The sequence below is a fragment of the Dendrobates tinctorius genome, unplaced genomic scaffold, assembly GCF_039654945.1.
Source record: "Dendrobates tinctorius isolate UK_male_01 unplaced genomic scaffold, ASM3965494v1 ptg000129l, whole genome shotgun sequence".
In the NCBI taxonomy this organism is placed as follows: domain Eukaryota; kingdom Metazoa; phylum Chordata; class Amphibia; order Anura; family Dendrobatidae; genus Dendrobates; species Dendrobates tinctorius.
Window position 1 is genome coordinate 39,447,051 of NW_027361797.1, and position 19,737 is coordinate 39,466,787.

Consider the following 19,737-nt stretch of genomic DNA (forward strand, 5'->3'; position numbering starts at 1 on the left):
CTTAATGGCCAGCAATTCCCGGTCTCCAATGGAGTAGTTGCACTCTGCAGGTGAGAAGGATCTGGAAAAGAACCCGCAGGGCACCAGTTGACCTGAGGAGGCTTGCTGAGAGAGAACCGCCCCAGCTCCGGTGGAAGAGGCGTCCACTTCTAGAACAAAAGGCCTACTGACCACCGGCCGATGTAAGACTGGCGCTGAGGAAAAGGAGCGTTTTAACGCCAGAAAGGCGTCTTCAGCCTCGGGAGACCAGCTGTTTGGCTTAGTTCCTTTATGGGTCAGGGCCGTGAGGGGTTTGGTCACCGTGGAAAAATGCGGCATGAACTGTCGGTAATAATTTGCGAATCCAAGGAAACGCTGGATGGCCTTTATACCGACAGGACGGGGCCACTTGAGTACCGCAGAGAGTTTCTCGGGATCCATTTTTAGACCGGAGTCTGTGATGATATACCCCAAGAAGGGTAGCGAGGTCTGTTCGAAGAGACACTTTTCAATTTTGGCGTAGAAGTGATTCCCCCGGAGTCGGTGCAGGACCATGCGTACGCTTCTCCGATGAGAGGATAGATCAGGCGAAAAGATAAGAATATCATCTAGGTACACTACTACGCACGAATACAGGAGATCCCGAAACACTTCATTAACGAACTCCTGGAACACGGCTGGAGCATTGCAGAGACCAAACGGCATGACCAAATACTCATAATGGCCGTCACGGGTATTGAAGGCCGTCTTCCACTCATCCCCTGCGCGGATCCGGATCAAATTGTAGGCTCCCCGTAGATCCAGCTTCATGAAGATCCGAGCCCCTCTCAGCCGGTCGAACAATTCCGGAATCAGCGGGAGCGGGTATCGATTCTTAACCGTGATATTGTTCAGGCCCCGGTAGTCGATACATGGTCTGAGGGATCCGTCCTTCTTCCGAACGAAGAAAAAGCCTGCGCCTGCTGGGGACGCGGATTTCCGAATAAACCCCTTGGCCAAGTTCTCCTGTATGTACTCAGTCATGGCTGTGGTCTCAGCTGGGGATAAAGGGTACGTTCTCCCTCTGGGCGGCGTGGCTCCGGGAATCAGGTTGATGGGGCAGTCATAGGCCCGATGCGGGGGCAGGGAATCGGCTTCTTTTTTACTAAATACGTCGGTGTACGCATAGTACGGTGCGGGAAGGCCCGGAAGATTGGCTGGCATAGGCAGGAGACGAGGATGAAGGATGGACCACAAACACCGTGCGTGGCAGGAATGACCCCAGCGTAGGATCTCCCCTGAGCGCCAGTCGATGACTGGCTCGTGCAGCCGGAGCCAGGGTAATCCTAAGAGGACAGCGTGGGACAAATTAGGCAGGACGTAGAAGGCAATTCTTTCAACATGAAGTGCTCCAATTTGTAGGTCTACTTCGGCCGTAACCATGGTGACGAGCTCGGGAAGAGATTTTCCATCGACGGAGGTGATAGCACGCGGATCTTTTAAGATGACCACCGGAATCCGGAGTTTATCCACCTCATCTTGCCGGATAAAATTACCCGCCGCACCCGAGTCCACATACGCCTCCACAGATCTGCGCTCCCGACCTGAAATAATTAATGCTGAAAGGGTAAGGGGCAGAGAGGAATTATGATCACCTAGGGAGACCCCTCTTACCTGACCTAGGTGGAGGCGTTTCCCGGTCTCTCCGGACAGGTGCGCACAAAGTGATTGGCTCCACCGCAGTACAGGCAGAGCCCGTTCGTCATCCTCTCCCTGCGACGCTGCTCAGTCAACCTAATCCGATCTACCTGCATAGGCTCGGGACCGGTACTAGTAGGGGGAGCTGAGGGGTGCGGAATGGGCGCTTGATACAGCCTGAAGGGTCTGCGCTCCCTAACCGATTCTCGAGCGCGTTCCAGGAACCGCAGGTCTATGCGTGTGGCCAGAGATATGAGATCCTCCAGGGTGGTTGGGGTATCCCGACCGGCAAGTTCATCCTTAATCTTACTTGAGAGGCCTCTCCAGAAGGCCCCCTCAAGTGCCTCATTATTCCATCCAAGTTCCGACGACAAAGTCCAAAAGCAGATGGCGTACTGTCCCACCGTAAGAGACCCCTGGCGGAGGTTAAAGAGGGCCTCTGTAGTAGACGCTAAGCGTCCGGGCTCATCAAAAACTTTGCGAAACGTCTCCAGAAAGTTTTGGATACTAGACACGACAGGATCATCCCTCTCCCATAGGGGATTCACCCAGGCCAGGGCTTCTCCCTCAAGATGGGAAACAATGAAGGCCACCTTGGCGCGATCAGTGGGGTATTGTTGGGGCAAGAGCTCAAAGTGCAGTCTGCACTGATTTAAAAATCCCCGACAAAGTTTAGGATCTCCGCCATACCGGGGAGGCTTTCCCAGTTGGGGGGGCGGAGACGAGGCTGCGTCCTTGGGTGGGGAAGCGGCGGCCGCGGCAGACTGCAAGGCAAGCAGTCGGTCATCAACGTACGCCATATAACCCAAAATGTGGGACTGGGCATCGCGCTGCTGCGCGAGCTCCTGCTGAAGGCTGACTAGGAGGGGGGCGTGTCCTGGGTCTGAGGTTTGCAGAGCAGACAACCGGGTGTCCATGGACTTCATGAAGGACATTATCCAGGTCTGATTTTCACGCAGGAACAGCAGTTCCTTCTGCGTGGCGGCCGCGGCACCGGCGGGGTCCATGGCCTGAGGATACTGTAACGGACAGGGAAGGACAATGTCCAAGAGTGGACCCTCTGGGTCGCGGATCTGGAGCCCCTGGGTCGAGCGCACCAGGTGATGACCGACCCCTATGCAGGGATCGTTAGGGGCAAAACCGCAGAGGACAGAACCGCGACAGCCGGTACCAGGAGGGACGGCTCGGGGACACGGAGCGACGGCGCAACCAAGATTACTGGACAGAGCAGGGTTATAGGATGAGGAGGCGGCAGGCAGCCGCTACTAGTGGGGACACAGGAGGAGGCACAGGAGCAGAGGGAGTGCACACTAGGAGGAAACAGATGGAAGAACAAGGACGGTTGCATACAAGACCTAGGGAGCGGGGAGAGGGAGAGACAAGGAGGAGGCGAGACAGAACTGAGACCAGCAGGGGGACGGAAAGAGGACCTAAACTAGATCCCTAACACGACAGAGGGGTCCAGAACAGAGTGTAAGGCAACACACTATCCTCAGGCGTCCTCTCTACGGAGAGAACGCCTGATATATCATAGGACCCGGAAGTGGGCGGTACGCACCGCCCTCAGCGCTGCCCACCGCTGACAGAAGAGAGAGCGCTGGCGCGCGCCCGCGACCTAAGGAGGGGGCGCAGGGACGTCGGAGGACGAAGGGCTGGGTAAGAGATCTCGCTGCGGCAGGAGCGCCGGCGGGGAGCGGCAACAGCCGACGCCGCCGGAGCGGGGGCGCGGCCGAGTACGGCCGCGAGCGCCACAGTCTCATTATGAGTAATTGAAATAAAACGATTTTGATTTTATTTCCTCTTGGTGGATGTTCTTACTCCAATTGTGTTTTGTATACAAGATTTTGGGAGTAATTCCATGGCTAGTGCATGCAATGGGGTGGTCACTTGGGGTCAGGGCCACCTATAATAATATGCTCACTGTCCTGAAGATTTTGTTTGCTATTATTATTATCTGTGTTTTCACAGTTTCCATCTCTGGACAGATGGATTTCCGCGAGCGCGAGAAAGCGTGGCGCACACAACTCGACAGAGTATTTGATGAGGGCTCAGGTGCTGTTAATGATTGTAAATCCAAAAATGGGGGAGAACTTTTTAAGAAATACAAAGAATTGTTGCTCAAACGAGCCCGGTTGTGGTGGAACAAAGCATTCCTAGAAAAATACATTACTTGTGGTCTGATTCCAAGGGGACTAAGAGTTCAAGTCTTCCCCTCATTCTCTGTTAATGAGGAGGATTTTATTAAATCCTGGGAAGAAGCAGTATCATTATGTTCAAAAACATTTATGGAATTATTAGCTAAATCCAATCAATCAAAAATAGATGAACTTGATGAAGAACTTAAGACTGTTCAGGATGAGATGAATCAACAACTCGTTCCCGAGGAAGTGTTGAAATATAAATATGAATTTGATGTAGAGTCACTTAAATGGGAGAATAATAAAACAAAGAAATAGCGTGATGTAGCAGATTTACAGAATGGCCGGATGTATAGGTGGAATAAGAATAATTCTGCCCCTAGATCGCGGTAAAGAACACGTTCTGTCTCCTTCTCATCAGTCTCATCGACTGAAGATAAGTCTCAAGGTTCTGATCACTCCAAAATTCTGTGGGATAGATGAGACTTTTTTAAGGGCCCTCGCTTGGGTAATTCTAGGAACAATCCTAAACGTAAAATTTCATCCTCTCCTCCTGCTGACAAAAAAGCAAAAACTAATGCTCTGCAAGTAATTAATTTGTCATCACATGTGCTGACTAAAAAAAAGATAGAAGTTCTTGAGTTGGGTTTATCCTTCTCTCCTTGTAATGATTTTAATTTTTTCACAGCGCTAAAGGATTTGCATCTATTTTCTTGCAAGCTGGTGTTGAAAAAACTTCACTCCAGATCCTCTGATGTCACTGGAAGGGTAATAACAGAACAAGAGGCCCTGGAAATATTGGAGGAATTGGAGAGAGAATCCACTACCAGTATTAGGCCTCTTTCACACTTCAGTTTTTTGCATCAGTTATAATCCGCCAAAAAGGCGGACAAGCGGATCCGTTCTCAACTGATGTGAACGGATGGCACAGGATCCGTTTTCAGACGGATCCTGAAAATGAAGAAATTTAAAGGAATCGCTCAAGGAGAGAGAGAGAGAGAGAGAGAGAGAGAGAGAGATTTTTTTTTTGTCCGGCACCCAGAAAGAAATTCGGGTTAAATCAGTGTTTGCAGGATCCGCCAGAGAAAAAAACGTTACAAGCTCCGTTTTGAAATTTTTGAGGATGGTGACGGACAGCAACTTTTGGCGGATCCTCACAAAAAACGGATGCAACGGACAGCAATCCGTCACAATCCGCCATTAATGCAAGTCAATGGGAAAAAAACGGATCCTCAAAAAAATTTTGAGGATCCGTTTTTTTTCAAAACCTGGCGGATTGTGACTGATTGTAAAAAACGGAAGTGTGAAAGAGGCCTTACAGGTATCTCTTTTCCCCAGATCTCCCCTAAGTCTACCACATTCCCTCCTTTGTCAATTTGTCCACAGGTGGAGATTTTTACACGCCTGGTAACTGAGGAGTTCCGAAAAATTAGGAATAGTAGGAAGAGAGACAATTTGACGTATCAACAGAGAAAGGCTCTGAATGATTTGAAAAAACTAGGGGATGTGGTAATTAAACCAGCTGACAAGGGGGGTGTAACGGGGTCTACCACTCTGGGGTACCTCTTTCAGTACCACCCCGTGTTTCAGGAGGTCCACTCTGCGTTGGCTGGAGTCTGAATGCAGGACGCTGGCTGGAATTCCTTTGTTACATGGGCGCATATAACAAATCACTGCTTCTCCACGTATTTCCAGTCTGACAACACTTTACTCACAGGACACAGAATATATAACACAGATACAGAGGCCAGGCCAATAGTAAAGCGGCAGGCCAGACATACATTACAATAGCCGCAGGTGGCCGGAGCCTGCCTATATTTACTGTCTGAATTACAAAAGGTGGGGGGGCGGACAAATGGGAATCTCCTGTCCCCTCTGCTACCAAGGCGCAGCCTGGGAGCTGGTATACGGGAGACGGGTAAGGGGACCCCTAGACTTAGTGCTAGAACCCTGGGAAGGGGAGGGAACCATAGAAGGGATACCTATTGTACCCTATGTGCTGGAATTCCGGGACCGCCTACAGGAGCTGACCCAGGCTGTACATGAGAACATGCAGGCGACCCAGCGGCGCCAGCACGTATGGTACGATCGGAGGGCCAGAGAGCGCACCTCGGAAATAGGACAGAAGGTCCTTGTGTTAGAGCCCACTAAGCAGAACAAGTTTCAAGCTGCATGGCAGGGGCCTACCAGGTAGTGGGGAAAATAGCCGACACAACCTATAATGTCACTGATTGTGACAACCCCAGGGTTATCCGCATGTTCCACGTGAATATGCTGAAGCCCTACCGGGAGCACCCTGAAGAGGTAGTAGCCATCTGTGCACCTGATGCAGAGGATTTAGCCGGACTTCCCTTGCCGGATGTCTTAGGTTAAAGGACTCAGTCTAAAACATGGGACCAGGTACACTTGGGTGAAGACCTAGGCCCCCGGGAGAGACAGCAGGCAGAGGAGTTGTTGAGGCAGCGACAGAGGATGTTTTCGGGGAGACCAGGGTACACTCGTATGGCACAACACAAGGTTGAGACCCAGGATCAGACCCCCCTGCGACAAAACCCCTTCCGCGTCCCTGAGTCTGTACGAGAGGTGATGCGACAAGAGATACAAGAGATGCTGCGTTTAGGGGTCATTGAAGAGTCAGATAGTCCCTGGGCATCCCCGTAGTGTTAGTGCCCAAGAAGGATGGGACTACACGGTTTTGTGTAGACTATCGTAAGCTCAATGAGAAAACAGTGACGGATGCATATCCCATGCCGCGTGTGGATGAGTTGTTAGACCGGCTGGCGGGGGCAAAGTATTTGACCACCATCGATCTATGCAAAGGCTACTGGCAGATTCCCCTTAGTCCTGACGCTATTCTCAAGTCGGCATTTGTCACTCTGTTTGGCTTATTCCAGTTTCGAGTTATGCCATTCGGGATGAAGAATGCCCCGGCGACCTTCCAAAGGCTGGCTGACCGGCTTCTGGATGGTCTCCAGGACTATGCTTGTGCCTACCTGGACGACATCGCCATCTACAGTGTGACATGGGAAGAGCATCTAAATCACCTAGAGACAGTATTAGACAGGATCCAGCAGGCCGGAATCACCCTGAACCCAAACAAGTGTCACGTGGGCAAAGCAGAGGTTCAGTATTTAGGGCATTAGGTGGGAAGTGGGAAACAGCGACCAGAACCAGCCAAGATTGAGGCCATAGCCAAATGGCCCATCCCACGCACTAAAACCCAGGTCATGGCGTTTCTAGGGACAGCAGGGTATTATAGGAAATTTGTCCCCAATTACAGCAGCGTAGCCAAGCCCCTCACTGATCTGACCCGTAAGAACCAACCCCGCCAGGTAACCTGGACCCCCGAGTGTGAGGAAGCCTTCTGCCAGCTAAAGGACGCCCTCACAAATACCCCGGTATTGGCCGCACCCAATCCAACTAAACGTTTCCTTGTTCACACCGACGCTTCTATGTTTGGATTGGGGCAGTACTGAGCCAAGTCGGGCCGGACGGCCAAGAACACCCGGTAGCTTATCTGAGTCGGAAACTACTGCCCCGTGAAGTAAGCTATGCGGACATCGAGAAGGAGTGCCTGGCGGTAGTATGGGCACTCAAGAAGTTGCAACCACATTTGTATGGACGACAGTTTTCCCTCCTAACGGACCATAATCCCCCTAGTCTGGCTTAATCGGGTCTCCGGAGACAACGCCATATTGCTGCGGTGGAGTTTAGCCCTACAACCTCTGGACTTCACCATCCACTACAGACCCGGCAAACAAAATGGTAACGCCGATGGACTAAGTCGACAAACGGAACTTGTACCAACCCCATAAACCGGTCATCCCCAAACCGATCCGTTAAGGATCAGACTGTGTATGCCGATCGCGCCGCTGAAAAGGGGAGCTGTGTTGCGTGTTACGGAACCACTCAGCACCCGGAATATGGTGTGTAGTTATATGTATGTATAATAGGTTCCATGTGAGATGCATGTCCCTAATGCTTCAGCCCACAGGCTGTGCCTTGGTAGCAGAGTGGACAGGAGATTCCCTTTTGTCCGCCCCCCACCTTTTGTAATTCAGACAGTAAATATAGGCAGGCTCCGGCCACCTGCGGCTATTGTAATGTATGTCTGGCCTGCCGCTTTTCTATTGGCCTGCCCTCTATCTGTGTTATATATTCTGTGTCCTGTGAGTAAAGTGTTGTCAGACTGGAAATACGTGGAGAAGCAGTGATCTGTTATATGCGCCCATGTAACCAAGGAATTCCAGCCAGTGTCCTGCATCCTGACTCCAGCCAACGCAGAGTGGACCTCCTGAAACACGGGGTGGTACTGAAAGAGGTACCCCAGAGTCGCAGACCCCGTTACAGGGGGGAATGTGATGATTTGGCCGGTAGAGAAATATGAAAGGGAAGCATTAAAACAACTTAAAAATAAAGATACGTATGCCCAGCTGACAACGAATCCACTTTTTTCCTTTAAAAGCGCATTAACGAATATTTTGGAAATTGCACAGGAGAGCGGAATAATTTCCAAGAAGATTCTTGAAGGATTATCTGTGAAGTTCCCTGCTGTACCCACGTTCTACCTGTTTCCTAAGATCCATAAAGATCCAATATCACCCCCGGGGCGTCCTATTGTTTCTGGCATAGGAGGGCTATGTGCCCCAATCTGTGAATTTATAAAGTATTATTTAAAACCACAGGTCGAGACTTTGCCCTCCTATGTCAGAGACACAACGGACGTCCTGAAGCGGTTGGATGGCCTGTCTCTCGAACCAGATATGCTACTTGTAGTGGCAGACGTAGAGTCGCTATATACAAGCATAGCTCACGAGGATGGTTTAAGGGCCACACAATTCTATCTTGAAGCAAGCAATTTGGATGCTGACCTTAGGGAACTGGTGTTGGATTTGTTGCGATTCATTCTCACCCATAATTTCTTTACGTTCAGGGATAGGTATTATTTGCAAACGCGTGGTACCGCAATGGGAGCGGCATGTGCGCCCTCGTATGCAAACCTCTTTCTGGGTTTTTGGGAGAGGGGTTTGTTTTGCGATGACGCACATGCCTCTCCCAGTATCCTTGGATGGTTTCGCTCTATAGACGACATACTGTTTATATGGCAAGGCACCATTGAGGAATTACATGAGTTTATGGGGGGTCTGAATCGCAACGACTCCAACATCAGACTTACCTATAATTTCCAACATGAGAAGATATCTTTTTTGGACATTGAACTCAGGGTGCATTCTGATGGCTCTGTTTATACAGATATTTTTCGCAAAGAAACTTCAGTTAATGCTTTACTGCATGCCTCGTCTGCACACTTGAGTTCAACAATTAATTCTATTCCAATGGGTCAATTTCTCCGGGCCCGGAGAATTTGTGCATCAAATGCTTTGTTCGAGAGACAGGCCTTGGATCTTGGAGATAGGTTCAGGGAACGTGGGTACAGCAGGAGGAGCATTAAGAGAGGCTACTCTAGAGCGAGGAAGTCCGAGAGAAGGGATCTTCTAGCCCCACAGAATAAGAAAAAGGAATGTGATGCTGGGATAAGATTTATTTCCACATTAAATCAACAATGGGAGACTATGCGGGTGATTTTAAAAAAACACTGGCCAATACTTATGACAGATCAAATTCTTGGTAAAAATTTACCGGTGGTGCCTTTGATGATGGCCCGTCGTAGTCGGAACCTTAAAGACATGCTAGTCAATAGCCACTATGTGGCTAGATCTCCAACTTTATTTGGAAACGAGAATAAGAGGAAAGGATTTTTTCCATGCAAAAGCTGTCTGGCATGTAAGAATCACGTACGTGCCACATCATTCACATCGTCGGACGGCTCCAAGACTTTTAACATCAATGGGGTTATTACATGTACAACTACACACGTTGTTTATTATGCAAAGTGTAGTTGTAATTTGATTTATATAGGACTGACATCCCGAGAATTACGTGTGAGGACACGTGAACACGTCAGGGATATTGTAGCCGCCCGAGATGTGGATGATGTGGATGGTCTTAAATCGCTTCCCTGGCATTTCAAGCTGAAACACAACTGCAATCCTACTGATCTCAAGGTATATGGGATTGACTGTATCCATTTGGGTATTATAGGTGGGGATGCTTTACGAGTCCTCACACAGAGAGAATGCAGATGGATTGCAGTTCTAGACACTGTAGCACCGAAGGGCTTAAATGAGCAAATCAGTTTCTCCTCTTTTTTATAATAACTGTTTTTATAATAACTGTTTTTTGGATTTATTTTAATATGTATGTTTTTTGTCTCTTGTAGTCACTTGTTACATGATAATGAGTACCTCTGAGTATCCTCCCTTCTGGACCCTTTGGACATCTAGCAACCGGACCAGGAAGATTTTCTTCTAAAAAAAATGTTTTGTGTCTTGTCCATATACTATATATTTTCATTAGTATTTTATTTTATATATATATTAAAAAAAATTTCTGTATCACTATTATTAGTTTTTTAACTTCGCACTTTTATTAGCACATAATTGTTATATAATATGTGTGGTTGAGTATATATATTATATATAATTTTTATTACACATTGAATTTGATTGTTCCTATATTTGGAATGTTTTTAGCACATTATGTATGTAATTTCACCTTTTTCACTGGAGGTATATATATATTGATTTTGTATGTGACTCTCACATTTTATATATGAATGTTTCCTCCTTTTTTGAAATAATATTATGAGGGAAATAATTTTTTCAGTGCACTTTTGGTGTGTGTTTTGAAGTACATTTTTGTCACTAGTATTTTTTATATTTGTTATAGGGGAATATATTTTTTATAGATATATGGACCAAAAAGGCGACTATAGCGGTCTGGTTGCTTATCGCTGCACTAGTATATGCTACTTTAGCATTGTATTGATATACGTGCATACATACTGTTCCCCAATATTGTTTCTTTATTGAGACTGTTAGCGTGCATGTCCTCTATACAGAGATGGCTTGAGTGTCATGTCTGGTGCCAACATGTGACATGCGCACTTTAGTAACGTGATTAGATCCTTTGGGTGAACCGCACTTCGAGACTGTCAGTGCGCATGTCCCCTATACAGAGACAACCGGCGCGTCATCTCTGGCGCCGTTATGTGACGTGGGCGGTTCAGTGATGTCACCAGATTATCTGGGTGAACCGCACCGCCATATTGGCGCTGTCTGCTGACGCGAATTCCGGGTCCTGTCTCGGTGACATGCGCCGTTTATGATGATTCTCGGCAGCTGTGGTGGGGAGATATAAGGGAGTATGGGACAGATAATAATAATAATAATAATCTTTTAATATAGCGCCAACATATTCCACAGAGCTTTACAGTTTAACAGTTTCAAAGCACAAGTCATAAGTAACAACGTTAACAATACAATAATTAAAGCAAAATAAGACGACCCTGCTCGTGAGAGCTTACAATCTACAATGAGGTGAGGGAGATACAAAGTACAGGGGTGTATTTACAATTGTGTATTTACAATGAAGGTCCAGCCATCTTGACGGAGTGAGGGGTGGATGGAGATAGCGAATGGGCTACTCATGTACACTTACACATAGAATTACTTTGATCAGTGAACGTGATAGGCCGCTCTGAACAAATGTGTTTTGAGGGAGCGCCTAAAACTATGCAAATTGTGGATAGTCCTAATTTCTTGGGGTAGAGCATTCCTGAGTATTGGCGCAGTGCGGGAGAAGTCTTGGAGTCGGGAGTGGGAGGTACGGATTAGTGCAGAGGTTAGTCGAAAGTCGTTTGCAGAGCGCAGCGGTCGGTTAGGCCGATAGACAGAAATGAGGGAGGAGATGTACGGGGGTGCTGCACTGTGGAGAGCCTTGTGTGTGAGAACAAGTACTTTGAATTGGATCCTATAATGAATGGGCAGCCAATGTAAGGACTGGTGAAGAGCAGACGTGTCCAAGTACCGATTAGGCAGAAAGATGACCCTGGCTGCTGCATTAAGTATTGACTGGAGAGGGGATAGTCGAGTAATGGGGAGGCCAATTAATAGAGCATTGCAGTAATCCAGGCGGGAGTGGATCAGTGCTACAGTGAGGGTTTTTGTTTACATGGTGAGAAAAGGGCGGATTCTAGAGATGTTCTTTAGGTGTAAGCGGCAAGAGCAGGCAAGAGATTGTATATGGGATGTGAAGGAGAGATTGGTGTCAAACATAACACCCAGACAGCGTGCCTGCTGCCGGGGTGTTATTATGGTGCCACCCACGGAGAGGGAAATGTCAGATTTAGGGAGGTTAGTAGACGGCGGGAGCAGAAGAAGTTCAGTTTTGGAGAGGTTGAGTTTCAGATAGAGAGCGGACATGATGTTGGAGATTGCGGACAGACAGTCACTGGCATTCTGCAGTACAGCAGGGGTAAGATCGGGGAATGATGTATTTAGTTATGTGTCATTAGTAGTGTTGAGCATTCCGATACCGCAAGTATCGGGTATCGGCCGATATTAGCTGTATCGGAATTCCGATACTTAGTTCCGATACTTTTTTCATATCGAATACCGGAATCAGAAGTTCCCATAATGCTAGGAGCCCGCTCGATTTGATTCAGCCAATGGGGATCCTCAGAAGTGTGGGCATATCCTGTTAGGCATGTAGGCATGTTAACTACTGGCATGGCTGTGATTGGCTGCTGAAATGATGTCATGATGCACTATAAAAAGCGCTGCAGCCGCCATTTCTGGTCACTCTGCTGTGAATTCAGTTAGGGACAGGCTGCTGTTGAAGACTGTGAGGGACAGTTAGAAATAGCGATTCCACAAAACATATAGTGCTTAACCCAGGCTACATAAACCACCACTGTAGCTTGCTTTTCCCTAGCAGCGCTGTTTTCAACAGCTGTCTGCAAGGGCTGTGTGAGTGCAGACCCACGCTGTGTAGTGTGTCCTGCAGGCACGTCTGCTTGTAGGTCGGCCAGCGTGTGTCTCTGCCTCATACACATTTTTCTTTTATTGCTGCTTTTTTTTTTCTCCTGTATAGTGTGCTTCCATACGTATCCATATACGTTGGTTGCAAACACTAAAGGAGTGGACAGCGGAGCCTTTCAGCAGCCTTTCAGTGCTATAGCCCATTTCTCTGCACTGTTTTTGGCTGTCTGATAGGTCTCTCTGTGTGTGAGTGCAGCTCACGTTGCAGTGTGTTCTACAGCCACCGCTAGCTGTAGTCCGCTCAGCGTGCGTCACTGCCTCATACATAGTCCTTTTTTTGCAGCTAATTTAGCCAGATTTTTGCTCCTATATTAGTGTGCTTCCAACCGCATCCATTGTCATTGGTTGGTTGCAAACACTATATAGGATTAGATAGAGGAGCCTTTTTGCTGGCTTGTGCCCTTCAGGGCCAGCCAGGCTAGTATCACCCTATTTTTTGGAGCCTCATCAATTGCATTGTAGGTTAGCTTCCTGCATTGTAATCGCTCCAAAAAGTTTGTGATACTATAGCTTTCAAACTTTGGTCACATCCTTTCCTTTCCCCTAACCCAAAAAAAAGTAAATAAAGTTCACCAAACACTCCACTTTACAGTTGTCTAGGCCACATTAGATCATATTAAAGTGTAGTACACACACTCTTAGCCAAATTAGTGTTTCTTATACTGGTTAGCAGGTGTTCAGGAATAAGAACACTAAGCCACCCCTTTTTTACTTTTCTGCCTATCTTTATCAGTCTACCAAGATGAAGAAGGCAGGGAGTAAGGCACGTGGTCGTGGCCGTGGACTTTCAGCAGGGAGAGGACGGGGGGATTCGGCAGGTAGAGGACGTGGGGATTCGGTATCTGCTGCGGCCACCAGTGACCCGGCATCCCCCAATTTTACCAGGCAACAGTCCTTCATGCGCAGCTTTGTAGGACCTCGCCGTACCCCACTGCTGCGTGACGAACAAATTGAAGGCGGATGGATGGCAGCTAACGCATCCACTTCAATGACTTCCGCATCCTCCCAAGGCCAGAGCACTGAAGAGCAACCATCTGTCTCTTCACCACCTGCCAAATTGCCCAGGCAGTCTGAGAGCCCTGGACAGGAGCCATCTCAATCTTTACTTCTGTTCTCAGAATCTGTTGGCTTGGAAAGAGGTGGCCAGCCAAGCAGCATTCTAGAGCGTGAAGAAGAGGGAGTATGCAGTGATGCGCAACTGCTTTGTCCCTCTGAATCTGAAGAGGCGGGTGGGCCAGTGCCTATGGTCAGCACACCTCAGTATGCATCAGATGATGATGAGACTCAGTTGCCAATTTCTGGTGCGTACGGTGCTGGCGAGACAACCAAGGACCAGCCGGTGCTTGAAGAGGGGAGTGGAGATGATGAGGTCCTTGACCCATCATGGCGTCAGCCACAGGAAGGTGGTGGGAGCAGCTCTGAGGAAGAGATTCCCCGAACGGCCAAAAGAGGAGGGAGAGGGCGGGGGCAGACTTGGTTGCCTGTAGCCTCCACTTTGGCACCCATGAGGAGCAATCCTCTTCAAAAACACAAAACGGGCGCTCCCAGGACTTGCAGTGCGTGGTCTTTTTTTGACACAGTTGCAGATGACATTTGCTTTGTCAAATGCAAGCTGTGTCATCAGAAAGTGAAACGAGGCAAAAATGTGACCAACCTCAATACCACAAATATGTGGAAACGTGCGTACCAAGCACGAGGTGGAGTTACACAGACACACTGAAGATGTAGGCCAACCTTCAGCAGCACTTACCACCTCTTCAGCTCGTGTTGGGGCCTCTTCCTCCAGCTCACACACAGCTGGTTCGGCTTCCTCACTGGAACGCCATGGAAGAACCACTGCCACTGTTGTCCAGAGACCCAGTGAAATTCCACCCACTGAACCACGTTCGCAGTCATCAGCACACTCCCAGGCCACTCACCAGCAATCGGTAGCACAGGCATGGGAGAAAAAGCGGCCATACTCGGCAAACCATCCCCGAGCACAGGCTCTGAATGCCGGCATTGCCAAACTACTGGCCCTTGAGATGCTGTCATTCAGGCTGGTGGAGACTGACACCTTCCGGAACTTTATGTCATTGGCAGTTCCACAATACAATGTGCCCAGCCGCTTTTATTTCAGCAGGCAAGCTGTCCCTGCCCTGCAAAAGCATGTGGAGGGAAAAATTAAAAATGCGCTACTAAATGCCGTCAGTAGCAAGGTCCACCTGACCACCGATGCGTGGACCAGTAGCCATGGACAGGGACGATACCTTTCCCTCACTGCCCATTGGGTCAATGTTGTGGAGCCGGGTACAGATCTGGAGAGTGGCTCTGTACGTATTCTGCCAACTCCAAGGATTGCAGGAATGCAGTCTGTACATATTGAGTCCTCCTCCTACTCTAGTTCCTCGGAATCAGCACTGCGTGAGCCTGTTAGGCCAGATATGAGCACAGGTGTGGCCAAACGTCAACAGGCCGTCCTTAAATTAATTTCTTTGGGGAATCGGAGCCACACAGCACAGGAGCTCTGGAATGCCATCAAGCAGGAGAGCGATGTGTTGTTTGTGCCAGCAAATCTCCAGCCAGGTTTGGTAGTGAGTGACAATGGCCGAAATCTAGTGGCAGCTCTGGGCCTAGGCAACCTCACTCACATACCATGTCTGGCACACGTGCTCAATTTGGTCGTGCAGAGCTTTCTGAGGGACTATCCGGATCTTGATGCACTGCTGCACAAGGTTCGCCTAGAGTGTGCTCACTTGCGGCGTTCCAGCATGGCAAGATCGCGCATTGCATCTCTGCAACGCCGATTCCACCTGCCAGAACATCGCATCATATGTGACCTCCCCACCAGGTGGAATTCAACGTTACATATGTTGGAGCGGTTGTGTGAGCAGCAGGCAGCAGTAATGGAGTACCAGCTGCATCAGGCGCAAACAAGTCGCACTGTGCGCCGGACACACTTCACCACCACTGAGTGGGCCACTATGAGGGACATCTGCCAAGTTTTGCGTGCCTTCGATGACTCCACGCGGATGGCCAGTGCAGATGATGCACTAATCAGCATGACTATCCCCCTCATCTGTCTGCTTCAAAAAACCTTACAAGCACTAAGTGAGGAGGTTTTTGAAGAGGTCGAGGATGAGCAGTCAGAAATGCCATCTGCTTCTGGCAAGTCTGCGCAACGTGCTTCCACACAAAGGCCCAGGCAGGGGACACTTAGTGAGGAGGATGACGAGGAGTCAATGGAGGAGGAGGAATACATCTCTCCAGAGGAGGGAGGTACACAAGGCTCTAGTAGTCAGTGTGTACAGCGAGGGTGGGGTGATGCTGAGCAGGCAGAGATGCTGCCTCAAGCTGGGGACAGCGTTTCCGGTCCAGTTGGCAGTCTGCAGCACATGGTTGATTTCATGCTGCAGTGCTTGTTAAATGACCGCCGCATCGCCAACATTCTCCACACGGCTGATTATTGGGTGTACACCCTCCTAGATCCTCGCTACCGGGACAACTTACAAAGCCTCATACCACAGTTGAACCGGGAGCGAAAAATGCGGGAGTACCAAGAAACACTTGTGCAGGCCATCATGTTCTCCATTCCCCCCGCAAGTGTTGCTGGTAGTGCTTTTCAAAGCAGCCATGTGGGTAGAGGCAGTGGAGGAAGCTCTGCACAAAGAGGTAGCAGAGGCAGTGCCGCAGGACAAGGCAAGGCCAGTATGGCCCAAATGTGGAAAAGTTTTGTGGGACCGCCACAAACGGCTACACCATCACAGACGGCTCCAGTCAGCAGGAGGCAACGTTTCCGTCAGATGGTGACAGACTACTTGTCGTGCCCTGTTAGTGTTCTCCCAGACGGCTCTTCCCCGTTCAAGTATTGGGTCTCTAAGCTGGATACATGGCCAGAGCTTAGCCAGTATGCATTGGAGGTGCTGGCTTGCCCTGCTGCCAGTGTATTATCGGAACGTGTCTTTAGTGCTGCAGGTGGTGTGGTAACAGACCGTCGCACGCGACTATCCGCCGATAATGTTGACCGGCTTACTTTTGTGAAAATGATCAAGGCCTGGATCTCACCTGAATTTGCCAGTCCTCTTCCAGAATTGGCTGGCAACAGGATCCAGGTCTCCTGTTGTGTTCATGTTTCTATGACCTGAACTTTATTTCCTGGGCTACAGCAACGCCCGTTGTTGCTCAGAAGTGCTGTCCGCACAGACAAAACACTCGCTCATGTGTAAGTGGGGTTCGGTAACGTCAGCTGATCCCCTGCTGTGTGTACGGCAAACTCTCCTGCTGCCTACAACTTCTGACTACCTCTGATTTAATATGTTCTCTGATTTGCCCTCTGTCTCCACTCTGTTTTGAGTATTTCCTCCGGCCTACAACACCGCCTGTTTCTGCTCTCAAGTGCCGTCTGCACAATCCACACTTGTTCCTGTGGTACCTGGGTCCTGTAACATCTGCTCATCTCCAGAGTTGAGCACGGCAATGTCTCCTGCTTTGTCCACATTCCCACTACTTGTAGTGGAAATGTGGACAGAGCAGGAGACATTGCCTGACTCACCTCTAGGGAGAAGCTGCTGTTACAGAACCCCAGTAACACAGGAACAAGTGTGGGTTGTGCAGACGGCATTTCAGAGCAGCAACTGGCGTGGTTGGAAGCCAGAGGAAATACTCGAAACAGAGTGAAGACAGAGGCCTAATTGGAGTACGTTGACAGTTAGTAGTAGTCTAGAAACAATCGCAAACTGCCACCAAGTAGGCCTCGGCCTACTACCTGATTTTCCCTGGGCTCCGACACCGCCAGTTGGTGCTCAGAAGTGCTGTCCGCACAGACAAAACACTCGCTCATGTGTAAGTGGGGTTCGGTAACGTCAGCGGATCCCCTGCTGTGTGTATGGCAAAGTGTCCTGCTCCCTCCACAGTCAAACAACCTCAGATTTACACCTGGCTCCAAGTAGGCCTCGGCCTACTACCTCATTTTCCCTGTGCTCCGACAACGCCAGTTGGTGCTCGGAAGTGCTGTCCGCACAGACAAAACACTCGCTCATGTGTAAGTGGGGTTCGGTAACGTCAGCTGATCCCCTGCTGTGTGTACGGCAAACTCTCCCGCTGCCTACAACTTCTGACTACCTCTGATTTAATATGTTCTCTGATTTGCCCTCTGTCTCCACTCTGTTTTGAGTATTTCCTCCGGCCTACAACACCGCCTGTTTCTGCTCTCAAGTGCCGTCTGCACAATCCACACTTGTTCCTGTGGTACCTGGGTCCTGTAACATCTGCTCATCTCCAGAGTTGAGCACGGCAATGTCTCCTGCTTTGTCTACATTCCCACTACTTGTAGTGGAAATGTGGACAGAGCAGGAGACATTGCCTGACTCACCTCTAGGGAGAAGCTGCTGTTACAGAACCCCAGTAACACAGGAACAAGTGTGGGTTGTGCAGATGGCATTTCAGAGCAGCAACTGGCGTGGTTGGAAGCCAGCGGAAATACTCGAAACAGAGTGAAGACAGAGGCCTAATTGGAGTACGTTGACAGTTAGTAGTAGTCTAGAAACAATCGCAAACTGCCACCAAGTAGGCCTCGGCCTACTACCTGATTTTCCCTGGGCTCCGACACCGCCAGTTGGTGCTCAGAAGTGCTGTCCGCACAGACAAAACACTCGCTCATGTGTAAGTGGGGTTCGGTAACATCAGCTGATCCCCTGCTGTGTGTATGGGAAAGTGTCCTGCTCCCTCCACAGTCAAACAACCTCAGATTTACACCTGGCTCCAAGTAGGCCTCGGCCTACTACCTGATTTTCCCTGGGCTCCGACACCGCCAGTTGGTGCTCGGAAGTGCTGTCCACATTACAGAATCCCAGTAACACAGGAACACGTGTGGATTGGGCAGACGGCTACTGTACGCATAAACTGGCGGTGTTGGTGGTCACGTGAAATCCTGGAAACAGAGTGGAGACAGATGCCTAATTGGAGCACGTTAACAGCCTGTTGTAGCCTACAAACAATCTAAAACTGCCACCAAGTAGGCCTCGGCCTGCACCCTGGTTCTCCCTGGGCTCCAACAACGCTAGTTGGTGCTCGGAAGTGCTGTCCACACAGAAAAAGACACTTGTTCATGTGAAAGTGGGGGTCAGTAATGTCAGCTGATTCCCTGTTGTGTGGAGGGCAAACTGCTGCTGCCTCCAAATTCAAACAACGTCTTATCTTAAACTGCCTCCAAGTAGGCCTCAGCCTACAAAATGACTATCCCTGGGCTCCAACATCGTCAGTTGTTGCTCGGAAGTGCCGTCCACACAGAAAAACACACTCGTTCATGTGAAAGTGGGGTTCGGTAACGTCGGCTGATCCCCTGCTGTGTGGAGGGCAAAGTGTCCTGCTCCCTCCAAAGTCAAAATACCTCAGCTTTACACCTGGCTCTTAGTAGGCCTCGGCCTGCACCATGATTGTCCCTGGGCTCCAACACCGCCAGCTGGTGCTCGGAAGTGCTGTCCACACAGAAAAACACACTCGTTCATGTGAAAGTGGGGTTCGGTAACGTCAGCTGATCCCCTGCTGTGTGGAGGGCAAACTGCTGCTGCCTCCAAATTGTAACTACTTCAGATTTAAACATTCTCTGATTTGGCCTCTGTCTCCACTCTGTCTCTAGTATTTCCCCTGACCTCCAACACCGCCAGTTCCTGCTCACAGTTGCCGTCCACGCATTCCACACTTGTTCCTGTGTTCCTGGTGTTCTGTAACGTGAGCTGATCCCCCAATGTGTGTCCGGCACTGTCTCCTGCGCTGTCCACCTTCCCACTGCAAGTGGTGGGAATGTGGACAGAGCAGGAGACATTGGCAGACAAACATCAGGGGATCTGCTGACATTACAGAACACCAGTAACACAGGAACACGTGTGGATTGGGCAGACGGCTACTGTACGCATAAACTGGCGGTGTTGGTAGTCACGTGAAATCCTGGAAACAGAGTGGAGACAGATGCCTAATTGGAGCACGTTGACAGTCTGTTGTAGCCTACAAACAATCTAAAACTG

General features: G+C 49.4%; 1 protein-coding gene and 1 long non-coding RNA gene across 3 annotated transcripts in view; one reads left to right on the forward strand and one right to left on the reverse strand.

The window, feature by feature from the left end:
* LOC141047851 (uncharacterized) overlaps positions 1 to 10,296 on the forward strand; it is an 81,505-nt gene extending 71,209 nt beyond the window's left edge. For both annotated transcript variants that reach the window (XR_012219912.1, XR_012219913.1), the window contains exons 2-3: positions 3,625 to 3,708; positions 10,075 to 10,296. This is a non-coding gene — a long non-coding RNA (uncharacterized lncRNA). The remainder of the gene's footprint in view (positions 1 to 3,624; positions 3,709 to 10,074) is intronic.
* The window catches only part of LOC141047833 (uncharacterized), a 415,332-nt gene that overhangs the window by 169,365 nt on the left and 226,230 nt on the right, over positions 1 to 19,737 (reverse strand). The window lies entirely within an intron of this gene.